Genomic DNA, 23,890 nt, shown 5'->3' with positions numbered 1-23,890 from the left:
CAATAAATACACAATCAGTGCTAAAGTTTCTCTCTCTTACACTCAACCTTTTCAATATTAGTTTCCCTGCCCAATAACTTCAACCTGTTCAGAAAACAATAACTTCTTCAATCGCTTATGTCCTTCCATGTTAAGATGCAGTCCATCTCTAGCATACAACTGCCTTTTTCCTTCAAACACACTCCAAACATCAACAAACTCCAGACCTCTTTTTCTGCACATTCTTGCAATCATATCATTCATTATCATTGCTCGTCTACTTAACTCGTAATTGTCAAAACGAGGCAGCACACACACTATTCTCCCATTGACACTTTTCCTCTTCACAATATCTAATAATGTTCTTGGAGAAAGTAGTGAGGGACCATATACAGCATCTGGAAGATGAGGGTAATGTTACCTGTGAGTGTCAACAAGGATTTGTGAAAGGGCGCTCTTGTTTTAGCAATATGCTAGCCTTTTATAATAAAGTTGCAAGAACATTAGGTGAGGAAAAGGCATATACTGCAATTTTCTTAGACGTAGTGCAGTCATTTGACAAGGTGCCACATGATAAGCTGATATTCAAGTTGCAGCACATGGGTCTGGATGTCAGATTGGTCAACTGGATTCAGGATTGGTTGTCTGATAGGTATCAGAGAGTTGTGTATGGTGGAGCAGTTTCAAGGAGGCAGAGGGTTACAAGTGGGGTCCCACAGGGCTCAGTACTAGGACCTATATTGTTTAACCTTTATATCAATGACATTGCTAGTGGATTGCAAGGGGATATTCAGTTGTTTGCGGATGATGCGAAGCTGGCAGGGATTATTAGTAATAGTGCAGATGTGGTAGCCCTGCAAGAGGATTTGAATAAGCTAGATAGATGGGCAAATGAATGGGGATATCAGTTTAATGCAGTAAAATGTAAGGTCTTGAGGTTTGGGAAACATCGATGGGATGCTGCATTCTCTATGGGAGGAGTATCAACCCCATATCTCTTGTCTCCCCTACTTTCTCCCATTCTCTATGGGAGGAAGTAGGGGAGACAAGAGATATGGGGTTGATGATTGATAGAAACCTGAAATTTAGGGGACATATTGCAAACGTGGTGAAGGTAACACAGAGGATTGCTGCAATTATGAAACAGACACTGACCTGCAGAGATAAAAGGGTTATCATTCCATTGTATAAGTCTCTGATCAGACCACACTTAGACTATTGTTCTCAGATTTGGTCCCCAGGATTTGAAGGGGATAAATTAACTGTGGAAAGGGTACAGAGACAGAGGACAAAGATGGTTTCAGGAGTGTACAATTTTGGTTATGAGGATTGGCTGAGGGAATGCGGACTGCAGAGTTTGTTTGATAGAAGAAGGAGAGGTGATATGATTGAGACTTTTAAACTGTTGAGAGGTGGTTACAGGGTTGACAATGGGAATTTTTTCGCTTTGTTGAATAGCGGGAAGGAGTGATGACAAGAGGCCATCCCTGGAAAATACGAAAGGAAACTGTGAGCAAGATGGTGAGGAGTGGTTTCTTTGCATGGAGGATGGTTGAACCGTGGAATGCATTGCCTGATGGAGTGGTGAGAGCAAGAACGGTCAATGAGTTTAAGGAGCGGTGTGATAGACTGTGTTTCTTAAGGGGGACCTTCCCTTGATGAATCTTGACAGACTATGTTCTTAGGAAGGACCTCCCATGATGAATCTTTTAACTCCATGGAGGCCTGAATAATAATAATAAAAAAGAATAGTCTGCATTCACTGTATTTCTTCAAAAAAGGAAATATATTGTAATTTAACAAATTTTTCTTCTGATTTATAAAAGTTCACCTACCTATCCAAGCTTTTAATATTATTATTTGACACCTCCAGGGAGTCCTAAGACTCATCGAGGGAGGCACCTACTCTACATCTCTCCATTTCCGCCACTCAACCTTATCCACAAACCGCCTCATCTACACCAACACCACTATTATTTTCACAGACAATCACAAGCGTCCATGCCCACAGCGGGATTCGAACCTGCAGCCTTTTGGTTGGAGAGCGGATATGCTAACCACTCGGCCAACCAGGCCGGCTTTTGTTAATGGTTGCCCATAAAAAAATAAATAACTAAACACTGAGTAAAGCTATTATTACTAATTATATGTATTAAAAAGGAGAAAATACAAACCTTATTTTATATACAAAAATATTTATTTACAATGCACATATGTACTGTATAGTATTTGTTACAAGTGTATACTAGATGTGAATGTAGTACACAAAGGTAGTCTTGCTGCATATAAAAGAGGTATATCTTTGCACAACACCATGGCTTCTCTTCTTAGTTCCTAGAAAACAAAATAAATTATTATGAAACAAGTGCATTTGAGTTAATTCGGTAAAGATAAAGAAGGAAATGTTATAAGTCTTTACATATTTATTAAATAGTAGCAAATATCTGCAGTTATAAAAACCAACTTCTCAAAACCATGACTCCAAAGATACTGACTGGTCTGTAATTTGTTACCTCTGTCTTGGAGCTTCATTGGAATGATTTTGCCTTCCATGCACCAGAGGAGCTGGCTGATATCCCACATAATCTGATGGCCACATCTGCATTAAGGTTCTGCAATATTATAAGCACCCCCAATTTATCAGTCTGCTCTCACATCTAGCATTGCTAGATAGTACACCCAGTGATGGTCTTATTCTTTTACTTCCCTACCATCAACTCATTAGAGTTATTCTTCCTTTTTCTCAGTACATAGAATTTTTTGGCATAATCAGCTTTTGCTTCCCTACCAAACCATACTGGACATCTTTCATACTTGAGCCTTGTATTGCTCATCAACTTGCCAATTGTATTTATACATTTTATTTTTCTGCAGATGCTATTCATCTGTCTAATTCCAACCTGGTTTATCCTTCTGAATCTGGGTATATTGTTTGATACCGCTTTCTTCCTTCAAATGCCCATTGAATGTGTACTGTTAACATCATTCCCCCCTCCAGATGTTTATATCTTGGCAATGCTCCAAGATGGCTTTTCTCTATTTGTCTGCACACTGTTCAACATACAAGTAATCCCATGATCTGTTTTTCTCTTTGATCTTTATGCTTTTACTCTAGTTCTATTAATGTAATACACAGCTTATAATCCTTTGTTCCCATAGTACATAACTTTACACTTTGCTATTTTAAGCTGGTAACCATTATCCTTTGCATTAATAGTCAGACATCATGCCCATTCACATTAATGTGAAAATTAAAAAAATTAAATAACTACAGCACACCACAGATCGCCTGCCTGCCATCTCCTTGATTAAATTCCATCACATAAAACTCTTTGATGTTAGATCCTTTAGTCACGCTTATCCATGTAATCACCTTCATCACAATCTGCTCCAATTTTTGTAATAGAGTTCGTCTGGTATTCCTTTGAAAGTTTAGCATCATCCTCTGCTTTATTACAGAATGTGAGTAAATTAATAAGGCTATGCTGCTATCCAATCATTCATGATTTCTGGCCTTAACCAATAGTTCCCTTACTTTCACCATTTTTCGGGTCTCCCGCGATGAGTCTTTTGACTCCATGGAGACACCGTTAAAATAATAATAATAATAATAATAATTTCTGAGATATAATCAGTCTAAAATTTGTTAATTATGTCTCTTGCTAGAACTGAGACTATTATTATGAGTACCTATCCAGGGAGAACCAACTTACATATTTATATACCTATCACATCTTTCATCTAACAGTCTCCATTCCATGTGCAACATTAGAAGAACATCTCAAGCCAGCTTCAAGGGAAAACCCCTAAGTTACTTCACAATCTCACTTGTGTCTATACTGCAAGATTCCCTTGCTAACTTGTTGTTTCTATCATATGCCCTCTCCTCTCTCTCTCTCTCTATTCCTCAAAGTATGAAGACCACATTCCCTCACTATATTCTCATATGCACAATTCTATAGACTTGGTATCAACTTGGGTACAAGAAGCTATATCTTTTCAAGTGTCTCCTCATATCCACAGAACACAGATGTGGCCTTATGCAAGTTTGCAAAGCAGGAAAAATATTTTTCTTACAGGTCATTATTATTTTAAAAGACAAATATTAACAACATCTCCAAGTCAAAAGAATCACCACCACCACCATGGGAGGTACACTGTTACACACAAATCTCACTGAATGTGTGATTTGTGTGTAACAGTGTGAAAATTAAAAAAATTAAATAGCTACAGCATACCACAGATCGCCTGCCATCTCCTTGATTAAATTCCATCACATAAAACTCTTTGATGTTAGATCCTTCAGTCACGCACTTATCCATGTAATCACCTTCATCACAATCTGCTCCAATTTATGTAATAGAGTTTGTCTTGTATTCCTTTGCAGTGTGTAACATTCGCCACACTGTCAATTCATTCTACTCTTCATGCAAAGACACTGCCTCTTGCTAGTACATCATATACAAGTTTAATTTAATCTAATATTTAACTCTGTCCACTGCAAATTCAAATTCTCATTAATATAATATTAATTACCTCAGTGTTATTTTCCATAACTTTACACTTGACAACACTGAACCGATATTATTATTAACATCCAACCTCCATGGAGTCAAAAACTCATCGTGGGAGGTAAACACTATGGCACACAATGCTCATCCAAATGTGCCTTAAAATGATTCATTGTGTCTACATTCACAACACGCTCAGGCAATGTATTCCACTCTCTATGCGAAGAACCCTCTGCTCACACCCTCTTTATACAGTTTCCAGTGGTGGTCTCATGTTCTATTCCCCCCCCCCCCTCCTATGAGGACCTGATAACAACCCCTTGACTAGCTTATATGTCTCAATCGTACCCCTTCTATTCACGAGGCTTTGCAATTTACATTCTTTCAATCTGTCCTCATACTCCATATTCCAAAGACCACTGACAACCTTTCTGAATCTTCTCTGGTCCTTTCCGACATATCCTCATCACCATGAAAGCCCGGTGACCAGATTTGTGTACAATAATCATATGAGGTCTGATCAAGGCCTTGTACAATGGCATCATAACCTCTTTATTTCTGCATGTCAGGGTCCTCCACATCATTGCCATTATATGATGCGATGTCTTCACAACTTGTGCAATGTGGTCCCTGAATTTCAGATCCATGTCCCCCTTTGCTTACCAAATTTTAAAACCTTACACTTTGCAACATTGAACTGATAATTCCTCCTACCTGCTCATTCATACAATCTATTCAAGTCCTCCTGCAAGGCAGTGAAATTTGCATTGCTCTCCACAATTTTGCATCATCTGCAAACAGCTGCATATTACTAGTTTAAACCATCCCAATATTCATTAATATACAAATTGAACAACAATGGTCCCAAAACTGATCCCTGTGGTGCACCACTAGTTACCTTCCTCTTACTGGATAGCGCACCCCCATATACGACTATCTGACAGCTAGTCACCGATTCAACTTAGAAGTCTGTTATCCAATCTCATCAGTTTCAATTTATTATAATCAAAAGCTTTTGCAAAATCTGAGTTCACCATTGTATATACATCTCCCCTGTCCAAGATATTTGTCACCTTGTTATAGTATGTAAGTAAGCTAGTAAAACAATCTCCCCTTAACAAACTCATGCTAATAACCACGAAGAATACCGATGTTTTCAAACCCATTGGTGAGATACACAGACTTGTCCTATAATTTGAATCCACACACTTATCACCACCTTTATGCAGTGGAACAATTTTACCTTCTTTGCTCCCTTGGAACCACCTTTGCCATTTTAAGACTTATTAAACAAGAATTCAATGCTAATACCAATTCCCTTAAGACGAATGGTGATATATCATCAAATTCCATTGCCTTATTGACATCAAGGTTATTTATTTCCTCAATGCTTCCTGCTTATTTAAGCCATCCTCTACAGTTAAGTTCCTCATGATTCCACTCTAATCAAGATGAAACATCCTTATAAATTGATCACTGAATTCCTCAGCAATATCTTCAGTGGCAGTTATTCCACCACTTTCATCCACTGACATCATTTTACCACGATCATTCTTCCTTCTACTTGCCACATATCTAAAAAAAATTCTCTAGGGTTTTTCTGCTCATACTACACTTCTGTTTTCATTACTAACTGAGCCACTCTCTTGGCTTGTTCTTTATACTCTTCATGAAATGGATTATTACCATTATTCATCTTTTACTGCCTCCTGATTTCATGCTTAATCCTCTCATTCAGCCTTTTGGCTTTCGGAATACATTCACACATCGATGCTGTTATGTATTTCTTTGTCAGTTTCCAAGCTGCATTTATTTCCTTATCGCTCAACTCTTCATTCCACGTTATAGCTCCAAGCTGTCTCCTAAGCTTGGCATAATCAACAGCCTTATAATTCCACATATATCCTTTCCTCATAGAAATCTGTATATGGCTAGCCACAACCCAGGTGATCACTCTCACCAACTGGAGGAAAGTGTGAAACCCCACTCACAATTACATCCTCTGATGATATGATTAGATCTAAAACTCTCGATCCCCATGTGCCCTCCTTTATATGTTGCCTGAGATAGAAATTAATTTTCCTTATTCCCAAATGCTATTTCTTCATTCCAATCTATACCACCATAATTAAAATCGCTCATAATAATTATCCTTCCTTTGTTCACTAATCCAAGTTGTTTATGCATTTCTTCATCACCACCCTCCACATTCTCTGGCCTATAGTAACATCCATCTAAATATGGCTTCTTGTCAACTTCCACATTACACAACACTGCCCCATAACCAGTGCCACTATTTCTCTCTTTCTTGTCTACCTTATATGGACTTAATTCCACTGCTATCATCAGCAGCATTTCTTGCCCTTTCTATCCTCCTAAAAAATGCTGTATCCTTCCATTTCTATTCTCATTATGATATAATCTTCATTCAACCTGTTTCATTTATTCCAATGATTTTGGGGCAAATAAACTTAATCACTGAAACCATTTCATCCCTCTTATTTCTGATACTTCTCGCATTTGCAAACAAACATCATTTCATTTTTAAGGTCTATAACCAAGTCCTGTCCAAACCACTGGTTGGATGATTTCCCCAATCACATTCATCATCACTTACCATATATATTCACTCAGTCTCAACTTGACCACCCACATTGCAATATGCTCCATCTCCATACACACATTCATTGCTACTTTCAACATCCACTCTTCTTACGCCATGTGTCCCTATCCTCTCTTCTCTCACACTATCATCGTTTCTAATGCCAAGCACTGCTCTCACCAACTGGAGGAAAATGTAAAACCCCACTCACAGTCATATTCATTGTTATTTTCCCATATAGTCAACCTGCAGGAATTTTCTATCATCTGTACCCCTTAGCATCACTAAATAACTGAATGCCATACTTATGATGCTTCAAATATACAATCATTAATGTACTAGTTTAACAATAGCAAAACCAGTGTGTGTGTGTGTGTATATATATATATATATATATATATATATATACATACCCTGGATACACTAATGTATCCAGGGTACACTAAATGTACCCTGGATACATTAGTGATTACACCTTTTTTTATGCTCGGAAACTTCTTACATTATGTTTAATATCTGTCAGTCAGCTACTCTTGAATCCATGTTACAGTTTATTTTAACTTTGCTTGTGGAAACCTGTCAAATGGCTTGGAAAAATCGAGAAGTATTTTGCTGAACACACAAAGATATTGATTGATCTATAATTAATTTCATCCGTCTTAGCTGTTGCTCTCCTTCACTAGAATCATGCTACTGAGATTCAGTTTGTATAACAACTAAGGCAGGGAACTGCAAACTCTCTTGTATATATCTGGATCAACTGTGTCAATATCTGATCTAGTGTGACTGCTATATTGGAATAAAGCTATTGTAATAGCTTAATACCTTTATTCTTTTGTTCATTTCAAAAGGGCTAATAGGTTTGGACAGAATGTACATCTTACTAGTTTGTTTACTGGAGCTATCCCTAAAATAGTGCCACATTTATATTTTTTGAATGCTTAATTTTATGCACATGACCATGATATCTTGCAGCCACCCAGATATACTCGGGGAAACTGGTTAATAAATTCATTCTTACCCGACAACAGAACTATTCATGTAAGTAGAAATTGCCTCCTCAACATATTGCACACTATTTTTCTACACTGAATCATTCACAGTCACCCTTCTTATCTCATTCACTCAGTCTTAGAAAATACACATTCCTCACTTATAACATGCCTCTGAATCAGGAATCAACCCATTTTTGAAAATTTTGCTATTTTCATATTTTATATTGTCACACACTACTCTCATATTTCTGCATTCTAATACCTCTATTCTTTTATAACATTCTTCTTTGCATGTGTCTTTACCTGCCACAGCATCTCATTTGTTTCCTTCCTTTGATCCTCACAATTCTAAATTTGTCTAATCACCTAGCAATTCTGGCATGATTGTCTCCTTTTCCCTATAGACTACTCACCATGCTCTGGATACACGCCACAGAATACGGTGGAAGAAAGCTACAGAGATACACCGTAGCAAATACAAATTTGAAAGACTCTTTATGGAATCAGCCTCAGCCCTAAGAAATTCTCCAAACCTCAACAAATTTGGTTGTATGCGACTGCCCCAAATTTGGGAGGCCTACATCTGCAGACCTTCAGCTCAACGGCCAAAAACACCTACTTAGCCCGCTAGAGGGCACCATCAGGACTGTTAGGAGAACAATAGCTTCATCTCTTCATTCCCAGTTTCTGTGTTGTAGTGCCTACGTGCACGTAACTTTTTTGTAAGTTCCTTTAGAAAATGGCAATGTGATGTTTGCCGAAATATCGGAAAATATTTATTAAAGTTTAATTTAATTTATATCCTTAACTACGTTGTTCTATTCCTTAAGTGTTTTAATAATGCCATATAAGAGCCTCCTAAGTATGTCATGATTACCTGCTGTATATGTTGGAAGTTTTTCCACTTGGTTATACTGTAAATTAAAGATACCAAAAATTATATACTTTGTTTGCTACACTTGGATAAACAATAAAACCAAGTTTGCACCTGAAGTATTTTCAGGGCTGGTGCAACTCAGATATAGAAGCTGATGACTCTAAAATATGTATACTGGCTTGAAGTCTTCTAGTTGCCAGTTTTGGGCTCAAAGATCTTGCCATTAATGCAGTATCATCTGCATATAATGCAATGAATGTTGTTCTCGGGTTAAGAGGGATGTCTGCTACGTAGATTGAGAACAGGAGAGGGGCCAGAAGAGAGCCCCGAGGTATGCCTGCCAAGACCCTGCGTCTGAATGAGATTGTTTGGCCGACCCTAACCTGCACATATCTGTCTTTCAGGTATGAATTAAGTATTTTTATTAACTTGATTGACAAGTTAAATTTTCTGAGTTTGTAGAGAAGGCCTTGATACCATACTTTGTCAAATGCCTTCTCTGCATCGATGAAGATGGCAGCTGTATTGAGTTTCCAGTTAAAGCCTTTAGTAATGATTTCCATTAGCCACTATACATGTTGAACTGTACTATGGGCCTTGCGGAAGCCAAACTGTTCGTTAGGAAAAATTCCTAACTTATCCGTTTCTGCTTGGAATCTTGTGAGGATCACTTTCCCTGTCAACTTTACGAGGCCTTCTCTGCATCGATGAAGATGGCAGCTGTATTGAGTTTCCAGTTAAAGCCTTTAGTAATGATTTCCATTAGCCACCATACATGTTGAACTGTACTATGGGCCTTGCGGAAGCCAAACTGTTCGTTAGGAAAAATTCCTAACTTATCCGTTTCTGCTTGGAATCTTGTGAGGATCACTTTCTCTGTCAACTTTACGAGGCTGGACAACAGCCTGATAGGTCTGTAGCTTTTGGGAAGGTGAGGGGTCTTTCCTGGATTCTTCAATGGCATGATGGTGGCTGTTTTCCATGCAGTGGGAAAATGCTGGAATCTAAAAATGGCATTGGTGATGTTGACCAAATGGACTATCGCCTTTCTTGTCAGTAGTTTTACTATTCAGTTAGTTATGCCATCAGGTCCTGGGACCCTTTTAACTGTTTAGGTGAGTGACGATATTTATCATTTCTGCTAGAGTAGTCTGAGTGATATGTTCTGAATTAACAGTGTGTTGTCATAAAGTTGTCCTGAGATAAGCAGAATGCAGAATGATACTGGTTTGATGGGTGAAGCATAAATGCTTTTCATATTCCCCTTTGTCTGAGAAGGAAAGTTCTTTGAGTGGAGAATTATTGAGCTTTAAGCTCAGCCTTTTTTGTGTCGGAAAAAGTGATGAGTCATCCCTTTTTCCCACCCAACACTAAGTTACCTCAAAAGCAAGGGATAAGGACATGCTTGTGCCTCCGGATGGGAAGTGTACCGTATATTGTCCTGAGAAAATGTAAATAACCAGATGTGTAAATTCTAAACAGTGTCAAGATAGCCCATAAGTTTATTAAGATAGTAATTGTGAATGAATTAAAGTAGAAAGTCATGTAATATTAACAAGTAAATATGTATAAGCTAAGTACAAGTTTAAGGCATGTAAAGACAGTCCGTAGCCACGGCGTCCAATCAGCTGCCGCCGTATGCGTGACGACACCACTGAGTGAGGGAGCTGTTTCGGAGTATAAAAGTTTTGGCGGGAGTTCAAATCGCTCTCTTATCTCTTACCTCTTGTGTCTCGTCTCCAAGGTTCGTCAGCATCAAGTTTCCCATAGGAGAGCTATGTAGAGCTTGCCGCCACGTGTAGCAAGGATCTCCCCTTGCTATGCGTGTTACATAGGTCAAAGCTGCAACTACAATGTGTTCAAACACATAAGGAGAAAGAGCTGCTGATGAAATCCACGTCAGCGTACAAGTCTGTGTATGAGTGCTTTCGGTTCGTGTCGAACAAAGGAACAAAGCCCGCCATCAGAGGAAGTACGGTGAACAGATCAGAATACCTAGTCAAAGCAAGAACGGTAAGCGAAGATTTTCTTATATTAATGTTGAATTAAAGTAGCCGTGGAGTAAAGAAACAAAAGTTAAGGAAACACGCTATCTACTTGTTGTGGTATAGGAATAGTCTGCAACTTGGACACTTTTGTCTACTGTTAAGGAGAAAGCATATTAGGCTCCAGCCGAACAGGAGGCCGGGCTCCGGACTGTTTAAGTGATTTAAGAAAAGTAATGTCATATGATCAGAAAGTGATTAAGTGTTAACAGATATTTTGGGGGAGAGAATTAAGTGGAAATAAGTACTATTGTCCTAAAGAATTACATGTCAGATTTATTGAATTGTCTAGTGTTTATATGTAATGTTTCGTATATGATATTATCAGGTAACTTAATTGTGAGAGTCTGAGGATAGATATATGCACAGAAGTGAGGAATTTATGCCCAGTAAGAGATCATAGTGCAGAAGTTTAAATGTGTTAAATTAAGTAAGGGGAACTCTTTTAAGATTAAGAATTTAAATAACATGTATACTTGTCTTTGTGAAATAATAAATGTGTTTCTTTTTACATAATCAATCGAGTTTGTTATATCTTCTGCGGATTTGAATTACCGTTTGGAAAATTTCGTACCATGCATTTAAAGGGGAAACCAATAGTGATACGAGAATAGGGACCACGACTGCATATATCTTGATCCCTACAAATTTCTTTAAGTATTTTAGATAGTGCATCAGAATTTAGTTGCTGGCTGGCGCAGTCTTTAATCTATACAAATTTGTCGGCAACCGAAAGTCTGATAACAAGAGATACAAAACTTAAAGCTAAGTAGAGTTAAAGCAAAGTCAAAGAAATTAAAGATTAAAACAAGAAAAAACAGGGATATAACAGCCTGAAAGGGCAGTGAGATTAGCTGTGTTCAGCTGAGCATAGAATTGATTTTGGTCTTTGTTATTTGCAGAATTCTGCTTCATTGTAGCCTGAAGCTTGCTTGATCAGTAGGTTCAGATTATTATTTGTCTTGATGAAGAACTTTACTGCTAGGTAATGGAGGAAAGATGTGATGTAGGGAATGTTGACCTCTCTGTGAATTTCTGATGAACCATGGGGCGTCTAAACTCATTCTCAGGCATTTGTTCTGTATTCTCTGCAGCTTTTGAATATTTGTATTCGAGGTATGGCTCCATGCAGGAGATGCGCAAGTGATGACTGGGCGTATTACCATCCTGTATATGAGAAGTTCGTTCTGAGTGTCCAGTTTGCTTTTTCTGTTGATCATGGGGGTAGAGCTGCGCAATTACTTTGGATGTCTTTGAGCTTATGTGTTTTATATGACTGGTGAATTGTAGTTTTTTGTCGAGCATTACACCGAGCTACTTGACTTCACTCTGCCATGGGATCTTAACCCCTAGTATATGTATGTCTTCCCTGGTCTGAAACTTCTTTCTAGTGAGCAGTATGGCTGAACTCGTCTGTGGGTTTGCTTGAATCCTCCAGTCCATCAACTATTTCTCTAATGTGTGAATACTGCTTTGTAGTCTTTTGATGGCTAGTTTGGGGCTGAGAGATTGCTAATAATGCAGTATCATCTGCATATAATGCAGTGATTGTTGAGCTTGGGTTGAGGGATATCAACTATGTAGATAGAAAACAGCAGGGGGGGCAGGAGTGAGCCCTGTGGCACACCTGCCAGGACCTTGCGTGTGTTTGACACAGTTTCATTTATTTTGACTTGCGTGAATCTGTCTTTGAGGTATGAGTGAATTATTTTTAATAGATTTGTTGGTATATTGAATGTAATGAGCTTGTAGAAAAGACCCTGATGCCACAACTTATCAAAAGCCTTCGCAGCATCTATGAAGACCGCAGCTGTGTGGAGGTTCCAGTTGAAGCCTTTGGTGATGAATTTGACCAGTCTATGAATCTGTTGTATGGTAGTGTGGTTTTTTTCTGAATCCGAACTGCTCATTAGGAATAATACCTAGTTTATCCATTTCTGATTGAAGCCTTATAAGGATGACCTTTTCCGCAATCTTTCCAAGGCTGAATAGAAGACTGATAGGTCTGTAGCTTTCGGGGTGCTGGGTGTTCTTTCCAATCTTTTTAATTGGCATGATATCCACCATCTTCCACGTTAAGGGAAAATACTTGAGTCTGAGGATGGCATTGATTATGTTGATTAGATGCACAATGCCTTTTCTGGGGAGTAGTTTGATTATTTTATTTGTGATTCTGTCTGGACCTAGAGCCTTATTGTTGTTCAGGTGGGTTATGATATTTATAACTTCTGCTGGAGAAGTGGGTGTGACAGGTTCTGGGTCATCCTTTTGTTGTGTCATGGCCTGCTTAACTTGGTGGTGAATCTTGTAGATAAGATTGATATTCAAATTTTCATAAGAGGGGTTGCATTTTTCCAAGCTGTCTACCAGAGCCTCTGCCTTTTCCTTGTCAGTATGGGCTATTCCCTTTTTGGTCTGAATTGGGGGTAAAAGTTGCCTTTTAGTGGGGAGGGTTCTCAAGAACTTCCAAATGGAGTTGTCCTCTGGGTTTAGCTTCGTTAGCTTGCATTCCCAATCTTGGTTTCGATGTTTTTGGAGAGCTTCGCGAACTTGTCTATTTAGTTTATTCAGATTTGTTTTATCTTGTGGGGCTCTTGTGTTATGGTACCTCTTTCTGGCTTTGTTTTTCAATCTGATTAGATCCATGATTTCCTTGGGGGGATCCAACCACTAGGGTGAAAGACTGTAGTTTGGGTGACTGAGTTTATTGCTTTTTTGATTTGACTGGTTAGGTTGTTTACAGCAAAGTCTATCTCCTCTTTAGTGTGAATAACAGGGACTGGGCCAATATGGTCAGGGAGAATTCTGGAGAGCTTATCCCAAGATATGAAAGAGTGTGGAAGGGAGAATTGCTCTTGTGTACCAAGTTTAAGCAGAATGGGGTTGTGGTCGGAAGAAAGTTCATTTAATGTTTCCAACTGATACTGGTATCTGATGTTTTTGAGGATGACTATGTCAAGTACATCTGAGCTTCCAACTGATCTGTGATGGGTGGGCTCTGTGGGTCCATCTACAACAATAGAATTTTGTATTGAGTAATGATTTAGAGTTCAACTTTTGTCATTGATTGTGGAGCTTTACCAGGCTGTATGTTTTGCATTAAAGTCACCAGCCATGATGATGGAGTCTGTGAAGCCAAGAATGATGTTTAAGTCCGATACCAGTAATGGAATGCTGGGTGGATTGTATACAGCATAGATTTTGATACTGCCAGCATTGTTGGTATGAACTTCAACACCTATTATCTCTAGGTTCTTGGTTTGTGAATTTGTGAGAACATTGTGGCTTAGGTAGTTTTTAATGTATATGGCTGTACCTCCTCCACTGCTGGTGAGTGTCTGTTTTGTACATAATATAGTTCCGTAATTTGGGATTATTAGCTGGCTTGAGATGTGTTTCATTTACTAATATTATGTCAGGATTGTGTCTATGAGTGAACTCTTGCAATTCCAGAATTTTGTTACTCAGTCCATTTGCATTCCATGCAGTGATCATGAAAGAGGTGGGATGGAATTTTCTTTTGTTCATTATTGAGGGCTGTCAAAATTGAGTAGGTACCTTGTAGGAATCTTTTCGTGGAGGATGGCGAAGGATTTGTCATGCTGAATTCTTGTAACATGGTAGCTAGTGAGGCAGTTAATACTGATGTTAAATTAGAACTTATTTGTACATGGGATGGAACGGCCTTAGTTCGTGCGGCCTCTGCACGTTTTCTTTGTTTTCTTTCCTGAGTTGTTGAGCTGGAAATTATTTGGACCGGGGTGCAACCCGCACAGCTGCCTTGAGCATCGCTGTAGTGTGTTGGAAGGATAGTTTTTGCTGACCCATGGTTCTTTGGGTGTGTAATGCATCCCTTGTAGTTGGCAGGGTGAGGTCCTCCACAATTGGTGCATTTAGCTGGTGTGGATCTTTGCTTGGTGCACATGATGGTCTGGTGGCCCTCGGCGCATTTTAAACACCTGAAATTTGTCTTGCAAAGTTTTTGGGCATGGCCAAACCTTCGCCACCTGTGACACTGCCCAGCTAACGACTTTTTCCTTACTGGCTCAGTAGAAATTCTGAGGCCACAGATAGTGGTCAGTTCATATATCTTTTTCTGTGCCTTGTCAATTTCTACGAGCACCAGGGGCATTGGCCGTTTATCTGACCTGAGCATCCTGTTCACTTTTACTGGGGTCAGGCCCCGACTCATAAGGTCAGCAGTGATTTCTTCAGAGGTGACACCTTTGGTTACCCAGAGAAGTACCACCTTGAGATTCTTTTCACTGGGTAAAGCAAATGTGTGATAAGGAAGACTTTTGTCATCCATGAGCACTTTGCAAGAGTATATCATCCAGGTGGTGACATTGCAGGAATGGAAGAACCAACATCTAATACTGGAATTGTGATGAATGAAGTAGAGGTAACTAGTCTATTACAGAACCTCAATGTCAATACATCTGTGGGATTGGATGGTATACCAGCTCGTGTCATACGTGAAGCGGCTAAAGAATTGTCAGTGCCCTTGACCATTTTGTTTAATTTGAGCCTCGGGTCTGGGTCAGTCCCAATGGGGTGGAAAGAGGGGAAAATAGTTCCACTGCATAAAGGTGGTTCCAAGGCTGCTGTTGAAAATTACCAGTCAATCAGCATAACAGGAATCATTATCAAGGTTTTGGAGAAAATAGTCAAGAGGAAAATACAAGATTGGATAGATGAAAATAGGATACTGTATTGGGGACAGCATGGTTTTGTGAAAGGTAGGTCATGCCTCAGTAACTTGCTCACTTATTATAACACAGTGAACGGCTGAACTGGATATGGGTAATGGGTTTACAGTGATTCTAAGGACCTTGCTAAGGCCCCTTTGACAGGATACCACATGGAATTCTAATCAGTAAAATGCAGCATATGGGGATGGATATAGGGTTGTGAGATGGATAGGAGAGTGGTTGATGGAGAGATATCAGAGAGTGGTTTATTCAGGAGTAGAGTCCACAAGATGGCCTGTGACTAGTGGTGTGCCACAAGGATCTGTTCTTGTACCACTGATGTTTAATTTGTTCATTAATGATATAGGAAAGGATCTGAGAGGAACAGTTCGTTTGTTTGCAGATGATGCAAAGTTGGGTAGGGCAATAGTGAATGCAGATGATGTCAAAATTTTACAACATGATTTGGATAGATTGGAGGTCTGGGCTAAGAAGAATGGATGTCAATTTAACATGGCAAAATGTAAGGTTATGCATTTTTGGGGTGAAAAGATTAGCAGCAGTTTACTACATTGGTGGAACTGTACTCCAGGAAATTGATGAGGCACGAGATTTAGGAGTGTTGGTGGATAAGGAGTTGAAGTTTAGGGGGCACATTGCAAAAGTGGCCAAATCAGCTCATCAAATCACTTGGTTGTTGAAGAATACGTTGACAAGCAGAGACAACTAGGTTATTCTTCCTCTGTATCAAGCCTTGATAAGACCCCATCTCGACTACTGTGCCCAGATTTGGTTTCTTCTTGATGGGGAGGAGGTTGAGAGGATCCAAAAGCTAGTGACCAAGATGATAGCAGGTTTGTGGAATGAACCTTATGAGAACAGGTTGAGGATTTGTGGGTTGCAAAAATTGGTTGATAGGCGGAGGAGGGGAGATATGATTGAGACATTCAAATTACTGAAGGGTTTCTATAAAATTAATTCAGAAGATATTTTTGAGAACAGGGCTGGTTGTGGGAGGACTAGGGAACATCCATGGAAACTGGGCAAAAGTGTGGTTAGTAAGGGTGTTAGAGCTGGGTTCTTTACTTTTAGAGTGGTGAATAAGTGGAATGGGCTGCCAGAGTCTGTGGTGGATGCTGTGACAGTGAATGAGTTTAAGGCGAGGTATGATAGATACTGTATGAATATCGAATAGTTGTGATGAATATGATTTGGAGCCTTCCTCGATGAGTCTAAGGACTCCCTGAAGTTGCCCGTAATAATAATAATAGTAATAATAATTAGTTTTATCATTTGTCTGTAGTCAGCGACTAAGGCTGGCTGGATTTTGACTCCGTCTTGATTTTTAGCCCAGGAATATGAGATTTCATGTTCCCTAAGGGCTGATGTGACAGTGGTCCATTTGTCCTTCTGCCTTAGTATAACAGGTGGAATCTTTCCAGTGTTCCTCGGAACATCTGCTGTTGGCGAGTCTTCATCCATCTGGTCCTTTGTAGTTCTACGATTTTTGTTAGAATGTTCCCCCTGTGAGTTGTTTCGACAGGGAGATTTTGGTAACAGAGCAGTAATGAATTCTTCTTGTGATATTTTCTCCTCCTCTCCATCCTGATTATTAGTTTGAATGTACTGCTTTATAAAACCCAGCCAGGCAGATTCAAGCTGGCCTATTATGAGTTTCGGTACCTCTAGGGACTGCTCGTTATTAAAGATCTGGATCTGCTCCTTGATATTTTCCATATCCGAGCGGTGATCTCCTGCCGGCAGAAATTGTTTGACAGCAGTATATGTAATCCTGCAGGGCTAGGAGCCTGCCAGCAAAAGTCCTGTAGACTGAGTTGGTCTACTAGCAATATTGAGTCTTGTAGTGTCCTACTAAATGGGGAAAGGAGTATCAGTATCTCACTTGGCCACAGCTTGGAAACCTACCTCCCTATAAAATCTTAAATCCGCCACTGGTCCTCATTGCAGGTGGGGCCTGCCAACCATTTGACCTCTTGCATGTTTCATGCAGAGGGGGAGACGGTAGGAATCAAACTGTGTCAGCGGCAGTGCAATGCGAGATTTCTGAGAAACCGTGTATGCAATCTAATCAGGCTCAATCTAAAATAATACATCCATTCTCATCAAAAGCCAAAAGCAGAATCCTCCCTGAGATAAGACAATTGACATTTATGTCTAAGGGTGAAGCAAAATGCATTTCATATTCCCCGCTATCTGTTGTGGTTACAGTGAGGGTAAAATTTACGAGCAGTTTGCTCACCCTGAATGGGCATGGAGATTATGCATCATTATAGGAGGCTAATATAGCTTTTGGTCTTCTATATTTGAATATGTCCGTTTGCTCGTATGCTGCAGCTTGAACCAAATCGTTGGGATGTGTGGACGCCTTTAGGAAAAACTTGGATGCTAAGGATTGTAGAAAAGAGAGAATACAGGGAATATTTGTGTCTCTGTGGATTGGTTGTTTCTAACATACCACGGGGTGTTCAGAATCATTCTCAAGCACTTGTTCTGCACTCGCTGTATTTTGATAATGTTATTATTAGAGGTGTGGCTCCAGGGCAGAGAGGCATAGGTGATTATAGGACGAATCATCATCGTATAGTTGCAATTTGATTCTGTTGCTGAGCTTGCTATTTCTATTAATTAGGGGATAGATCTGAGCTATGGCTTTAGATGCTTTTGCACATGCAGACTTGATGTGTTGGTTGAAAGATAGCTTTTTGTAGAGAATCACACCCAGGTAATTTGTTTCGGTCTGCCAGGGAATTTTAGTATTGAATAGTAACACATCTCCTGCAGGAGACATTGGCCTTTTTGAGAAAAGAACGGCTGAGCTTTTCAGGGGGTTGACTTCCAATTTCCACTTGGAGAACCAACCCTCCAGCTTTAGGTTTTCTTGAAGCTTTCTGGTAACGAAGTGGGATTTGAGAGATCTGGTTAGTATTGCCGTATCGTCTGCATACAGGGCCAAAATGGAAGTCATCGGATTCTGTGGGATGTCTGACATGTATACAGAAAACAGCAATGGAGCCAGTAGAGATCCCTGCAGCACTCCAGCAAAGATATGGCACTGGGACGATGTAGAACCGTTGATTTTAACTTGCATTGATCTATTCTGAAGATATGAATGGATTAGATGAACCATTTTTAGTTAGGTACCGGCTGAGATAAGTTTGTGCAGGAGTCCAAAATGCCAGATTTTGTCAAATGCTTTGGATAGGTCTAGGAAAACAGCTCCTGTGCACTGGTGCCAGTTGTAGCTGGTGGTGATGTATTCGACAATTCTGTGGATTTGCTGGGTAGTACTATGGTGTTGTCGAAAATCAAACTGTTCTTTAGGGAGGATGTTTAGGAGGAAGTCATTTACTGAGGTTTGGAGTCGTGAGAGGATGACCTTCTCTGCAACCTTACCCAGATTGGAGATGAGACTGATTGGACAATAATTCTGCAGTAAGTGTGGGTCTTTGCCTGACTTATGTATAGGAATCACATCAGCCAGTTTCCAGGTGGAAGGAAAATAGTGAAGTCTTAAGATTGCATTTATTATACTGGTCAGGTGCACTATAGCTTTATGAGGCAGCAGCTTGATTACCCTGTTTGAGATGCTGTCTGGTCCAGAAGCTTTATTATTCTTAAGTTTTTTAATAATATCATATAATTCAACAGGTGATGCATGATGCAGGTGCAATATGGTCAGCACTGGTATCTGGGAGGTTTAGTGCATCCTGAAGTTGAAGTAATGCAGAAGTCATATTTTAATATACGAGTAGCCAAAAGGTGGCACACCTTATTATTAAAATACTCTAGATTAGAGATAGCTGTTGGAAGTTTTTCCACTTGGTTATACTATAAATTAGAGATACCAAGAAATTATATATATATATATATATATATATATATATATATATATAATTTAATCCCTTATTCAAGTATAGCAAACAACTAAGGCAAGTGATGTGAAGTCATCAACTTCTATATACGATTTTCCCCAGTCCTGAAAATAATTTAGGTGCAAACTCTGTTTGCTACACTTGGATAAAGGATTAAACCAAGTATAAAATTTCTTGGTATCTTTAATTTATATAGTATAACCAAGTGGAAAAACTTCCAACAACTATCTTCTCTCTAATCCAGAGTATTTTAATAATAAGGTGAGACACTTTTGGTCTACTCATATATGAAAATATGATTTCTGCATTACTTCAACCTTAGTATAACCTCTGCGTCTGGCTCCCAATGATGAGACCTCAATAAAGGTCGAAACCGGTCTGGGTAGTGACCTTTCCCACAATGCATAGCATTGTGGGAAAGGTCACTAATAATAATAACACCACATCTCAAAAACAGATATCTGTTTCTTATCTGACTTCATTAGGTTCCAAGTCTCACATCCATAAGTTGCTGTTGGAAAAACAACTGCATCCAAAATCCTCAACTTTGTTCCCATGGAGATAGATCCATCCTTCAGATTTCAGACAGGTCTCTGACTGTTGTTTTAACCACTCCTAACCTTCTTCTGACATCTTCCGAACAGCAATTCTTCACATTAATAATGGATCCCAGATACTCAAACTTGCTGACTTCCTCAATTCTTTCTCCATTAAGATACACTTGTTTCTCAAGAGCTTCTCTGTATTTCCTTTGAGAACCATAATCTTTGTCTTGTTAGGACTGAGTTGAAGTCCTCTGTTATTACTGATCTTGTTAACTTTGTCAAGAATTAATCCTAGTTCTTCCATGTCATTACAAAGGAATACTGTATCATCAGCATACCTTAGATTACTGATCAATTACCTCCTATTTTCAATTTCTGTCTTGAGCTCATCCAATGCTTCACTCATGATGTCCTTTGCATATACTAAACAAGTGAGGAGAAAGAAAACATCCTTGCCTAACTCCTTTTCCAACTTGAAGCCAGTCAGTCATCAATCCAACACCTGTTCTTACTGTGGCTTCTTGCTCCCTGTACAAGTTGGCTATCAACCTGATTGTGTGTTGAGGAAAACCCATTCTTTTATTACTCCCCACAGTCTCACATGCTCGACACATCAAAAGCTTTAGAGTAGTCTAAGAAACACATTACCAGAGGGAGTCTGAATTCTTTATATTTTTATATGATTTGTCTACAGCAAAGGATCTGATCTCTGGTGCCCTTACCTTTCCTAAAACCTGCTTGTTCATCGGGCATCTCTGCCTTAATCCTATTTAGCATGATCTTCAATAAAATTTTGCTAGTCTCTAGGCCAGCAAAATTTTATTGAAGATCATGCAAAATCTTGTCTCCCATATCCTTGTAACCAATCTATGAAACACTATCCTTCCATCTCCTGTGGCCTTAATTAACTCTGCTAGTATTTCATCTGCAGCTGGGCCTTATTGCTGTTAAGCTGCTCTTTAAACTTCATGCCTAATTGGAGTAGATTCCAAATCAAAATTTTCCTGATGAGAGGGCTCTACATTTTCTTTATCCACTCTGTTGTACAGTTCCTCACAGTATTCTTTCCATCTGTTTTTGATTTCCAACTCTTCTGTTAGTAATGTTCCATTCCTGTCTTTGATGACATTCAATTTGGGCTTAAACTTGTGCTTTAAGTCATGAACTAAATAAAACATTGTTTTATAATTGTTCCTCTTTGTCTGGAACTCTTTCTAGACATTTATTAGCACAGAACTTTTCCTTGTCCTGCTTGATAGCTCTTCTGACTTCTCTATGTAATCACTTATATTCTTCAGTCCCTGTGTCACTTTGTTTTTCCAACCATCTTCTTGCAAACTCTGTTTGCTACACTTGGATAAAGGATTAAACCAAGTGTATAATTTATTGGTATCTTTAATTTATACATGCTGCATAGTTGCTAACTGAAAATTCCACACTCGGAACCTCTCAGATTAAGACTACATGATCACTCTCCTTGAGAGAAGGCATCATCCTCTGGTGATAGTTGAAAGGATAACTTGGATGATGAAGAACACATTAATAAGTAGAGATAGAAATGTAAATATCTACCTTTATAAGATGATGAAGTGGTGAAGAAGATTTATAGATAAATGACAAGGATGGTGACAGTCTGTGGAATGCTTCCTATGAGGATATAATGATAAACATCCCCATTTTCTGCCTATCATCTAAAGTTTCATTGGTAAGCAGATTAGGGATATGATAGAAAGATTAATTATTTTTGTATGTCATTGTATGACATACAAAAATATTTTGGGAAAATTTGGGGAAAAGAGCAAAGCTAATAATAATGGCAAATACCTGTTGGATTTCTGCTCAGGACATGAAGGGGTTATTACTAACACAATGTTCCAAGATAAAAATGTACACAAATTCACTTGGAGAGAAGAGGCATGGAATGAGAAAAGTCTCATTGACTAGTAATGTTTTCTCCCTGGTGCAGGACACCAGAGTGTACAGAGGATTTCAAATCGGAAGTGATCATCATTTAGTCTTGAGCAGAATAAAACTGAATATCATATTGAAAAGAATAACATGTAAGAAAGTTTTGAAGTGAATAAAAGTTGAGCAGCTCTGAGATGTGAACTGTAGACTAAAATACACAAACATTATTCAAGAAAAAAGAAAGGGTTTGAGAACAGGAACCAAACCTTGGAGATTCAGTGGCAAGCCCTAAAGAAATTCAGGGCTTGCCACTGAATTTACACACCACATACCTCCCTGGCTGATTATTCAGCCAGAGAGGTATGTGGTGTGGTTGTCTGCAAGGATAAAAAAATCAGAACTCCATGGTGGCCACAGGAAGTTAAGGAGGCAGTGAAGGAAAAGAAGAAAGCATATCAAAAGTTCCTGGCCAATAAGTCAGCTTGTGCTCTTAGAGAATACAGAGACAAATGTAAGAAAGCTAAACACTGTGTAAAACTAGCTAAACAAAAGTCATGGGAGGACTTTGGCAAGAACATAGAAAATAAATAACAAGAAGGTGGCAAAATATTCTGGAGGTTGTTGAAGTGGTGAAGGAGGAAATGGAGGAAAGAGTGCTGTAAAAGGAGTTAGAGATGATAAAGGTGACATGAAAACTGAAGAAAAAGATATCCTTGAAGTATGGAGTAATTACTTCGAAAAGTTGCTAAATCAAACAATCAGCGGACAGTACAGTGGTAAACTCTCAACAGGGATGCAATTAGGAATTCATATCCATACTTGAAGTAGAAAGAGCCATCAAAAGCCTGAAATGTGGAAAGACAGCAGGAGTAGAGATGATAATCGACCAGAAATGCTCAAGTATGGAGATATAAAAGTCTTATATTCATCCCTCTGAACTATGCTGTACTGCATAGTTCAGAGGGACGAATTCCATAGTACACATACACTAGTGGCCAAAATTGTGGAAACTTTTTGGAAAAAGTGTATTTTTGAGGTCTGATGGCTCATAACACCACTTTTTTTGGTTAATACCATAAAATTATACATCAATGGAAAGATAATTTAATCAAGAATGTAATGCAACAAAGTTTGTTCAATTATCTGTATTCTATGAAAGGTTATAGCCAAATAACCAGAAAAAAGAAGCACAACTTGCTTAGGTTGATACGAAGTAGCTTTCCTTCATTTGAATGTAGCCAATGAGCATGAGGGTTTAGAGAGCCAATCAGGTGTCTTCATCTTGTTTTGCCAATGAGCCAACAAGGTCACAGTAGGATTCAGCTATTGATGTCATGTATTGGAGCTGAGAGGAGGACATTTGTCAGTGTGTTATGTGATTGGTTGGTGTTTTTTGTGTTCTTTCATTTAGTGAGTAAAACATAATAAAATTAAAGAAATGGCGCAAAGAGTTGACTGGTCATCCAGAAAGGGATGTAAAATAGTACTATTAAGTGAATAAGGCTGCAGTTATGAAGAAATTAGAAGAAAAATTGGTGGACACTTAACCAAAGGTGGCATTTCTAAATTTTTTGAAGAGGTTTAAGGAGACTCAGTCACTACAAAATCAGACTGGTAAAGGAAGGAAAAGGTGCACAACAGCAAGTGATGACAGAAGAATTGAGAGACTGTGCCTACATGACAGAAGAAAATCATCTGGGTGTATACAAGATGCAGCAATACAATGTGAAGCAGAGTGCAAGGACTGTTCGGTGCAGATTGCAGGAATTTGGTCTAAATGCTAGAATTCCACGAAAAAAGCCATTTTTATCTCTCAAACAAAGGTTGAAAAGATTAAACTGGGC

The 23,890-nt window shown here is 38.9% G+C and overlaps 1 protein-coding gene across 10 annotated transcripts in view; it reads right to left on the bottom strand.

The window, feature by feature from the left end:
• Nucleotides 1-2,183: 2,183 nt before the first annotated feature.
• The window catches only part of LOC150104529 (lachesin-like), a 1,086,504-nt gene continuing 1,064,797 nt past the window's right edge, over nucleotides 2,184-23,890 (bottom strand). For all 10 annotated transcript variants that reach the window (XM_090395729.1, XM_090395728.1, XM_090395732.1 and 7 more), the window contains one exon: nucleotides 2,184-2,313. The gene's annotated coding sequence lies outside the window, so the exon portion shown is untranslated. The remainder of the gene's footprint in view (nucleotides 2,314-23,890) is intronic.

This window comes from Typopeltis vanoorti, chromosome 7, assembly GCF_054136105.1.
Source record: "Typopeltis vanoorti isolate ZY-2024b chromosome 7, IOZ_Tvanoo_1.0, whole genome shotgun sequence".
NCBI lineage: Eukaryota > Metazoa > Arthropoda > Arachnida > Uropygi > Thelyphonidae > Typopeltis > Typopeltis vanoorti.
Note: the sequence above shows the minus strand (reverse complement) of the source record. Positions and strands in the feature narration are given on the sequence as shown.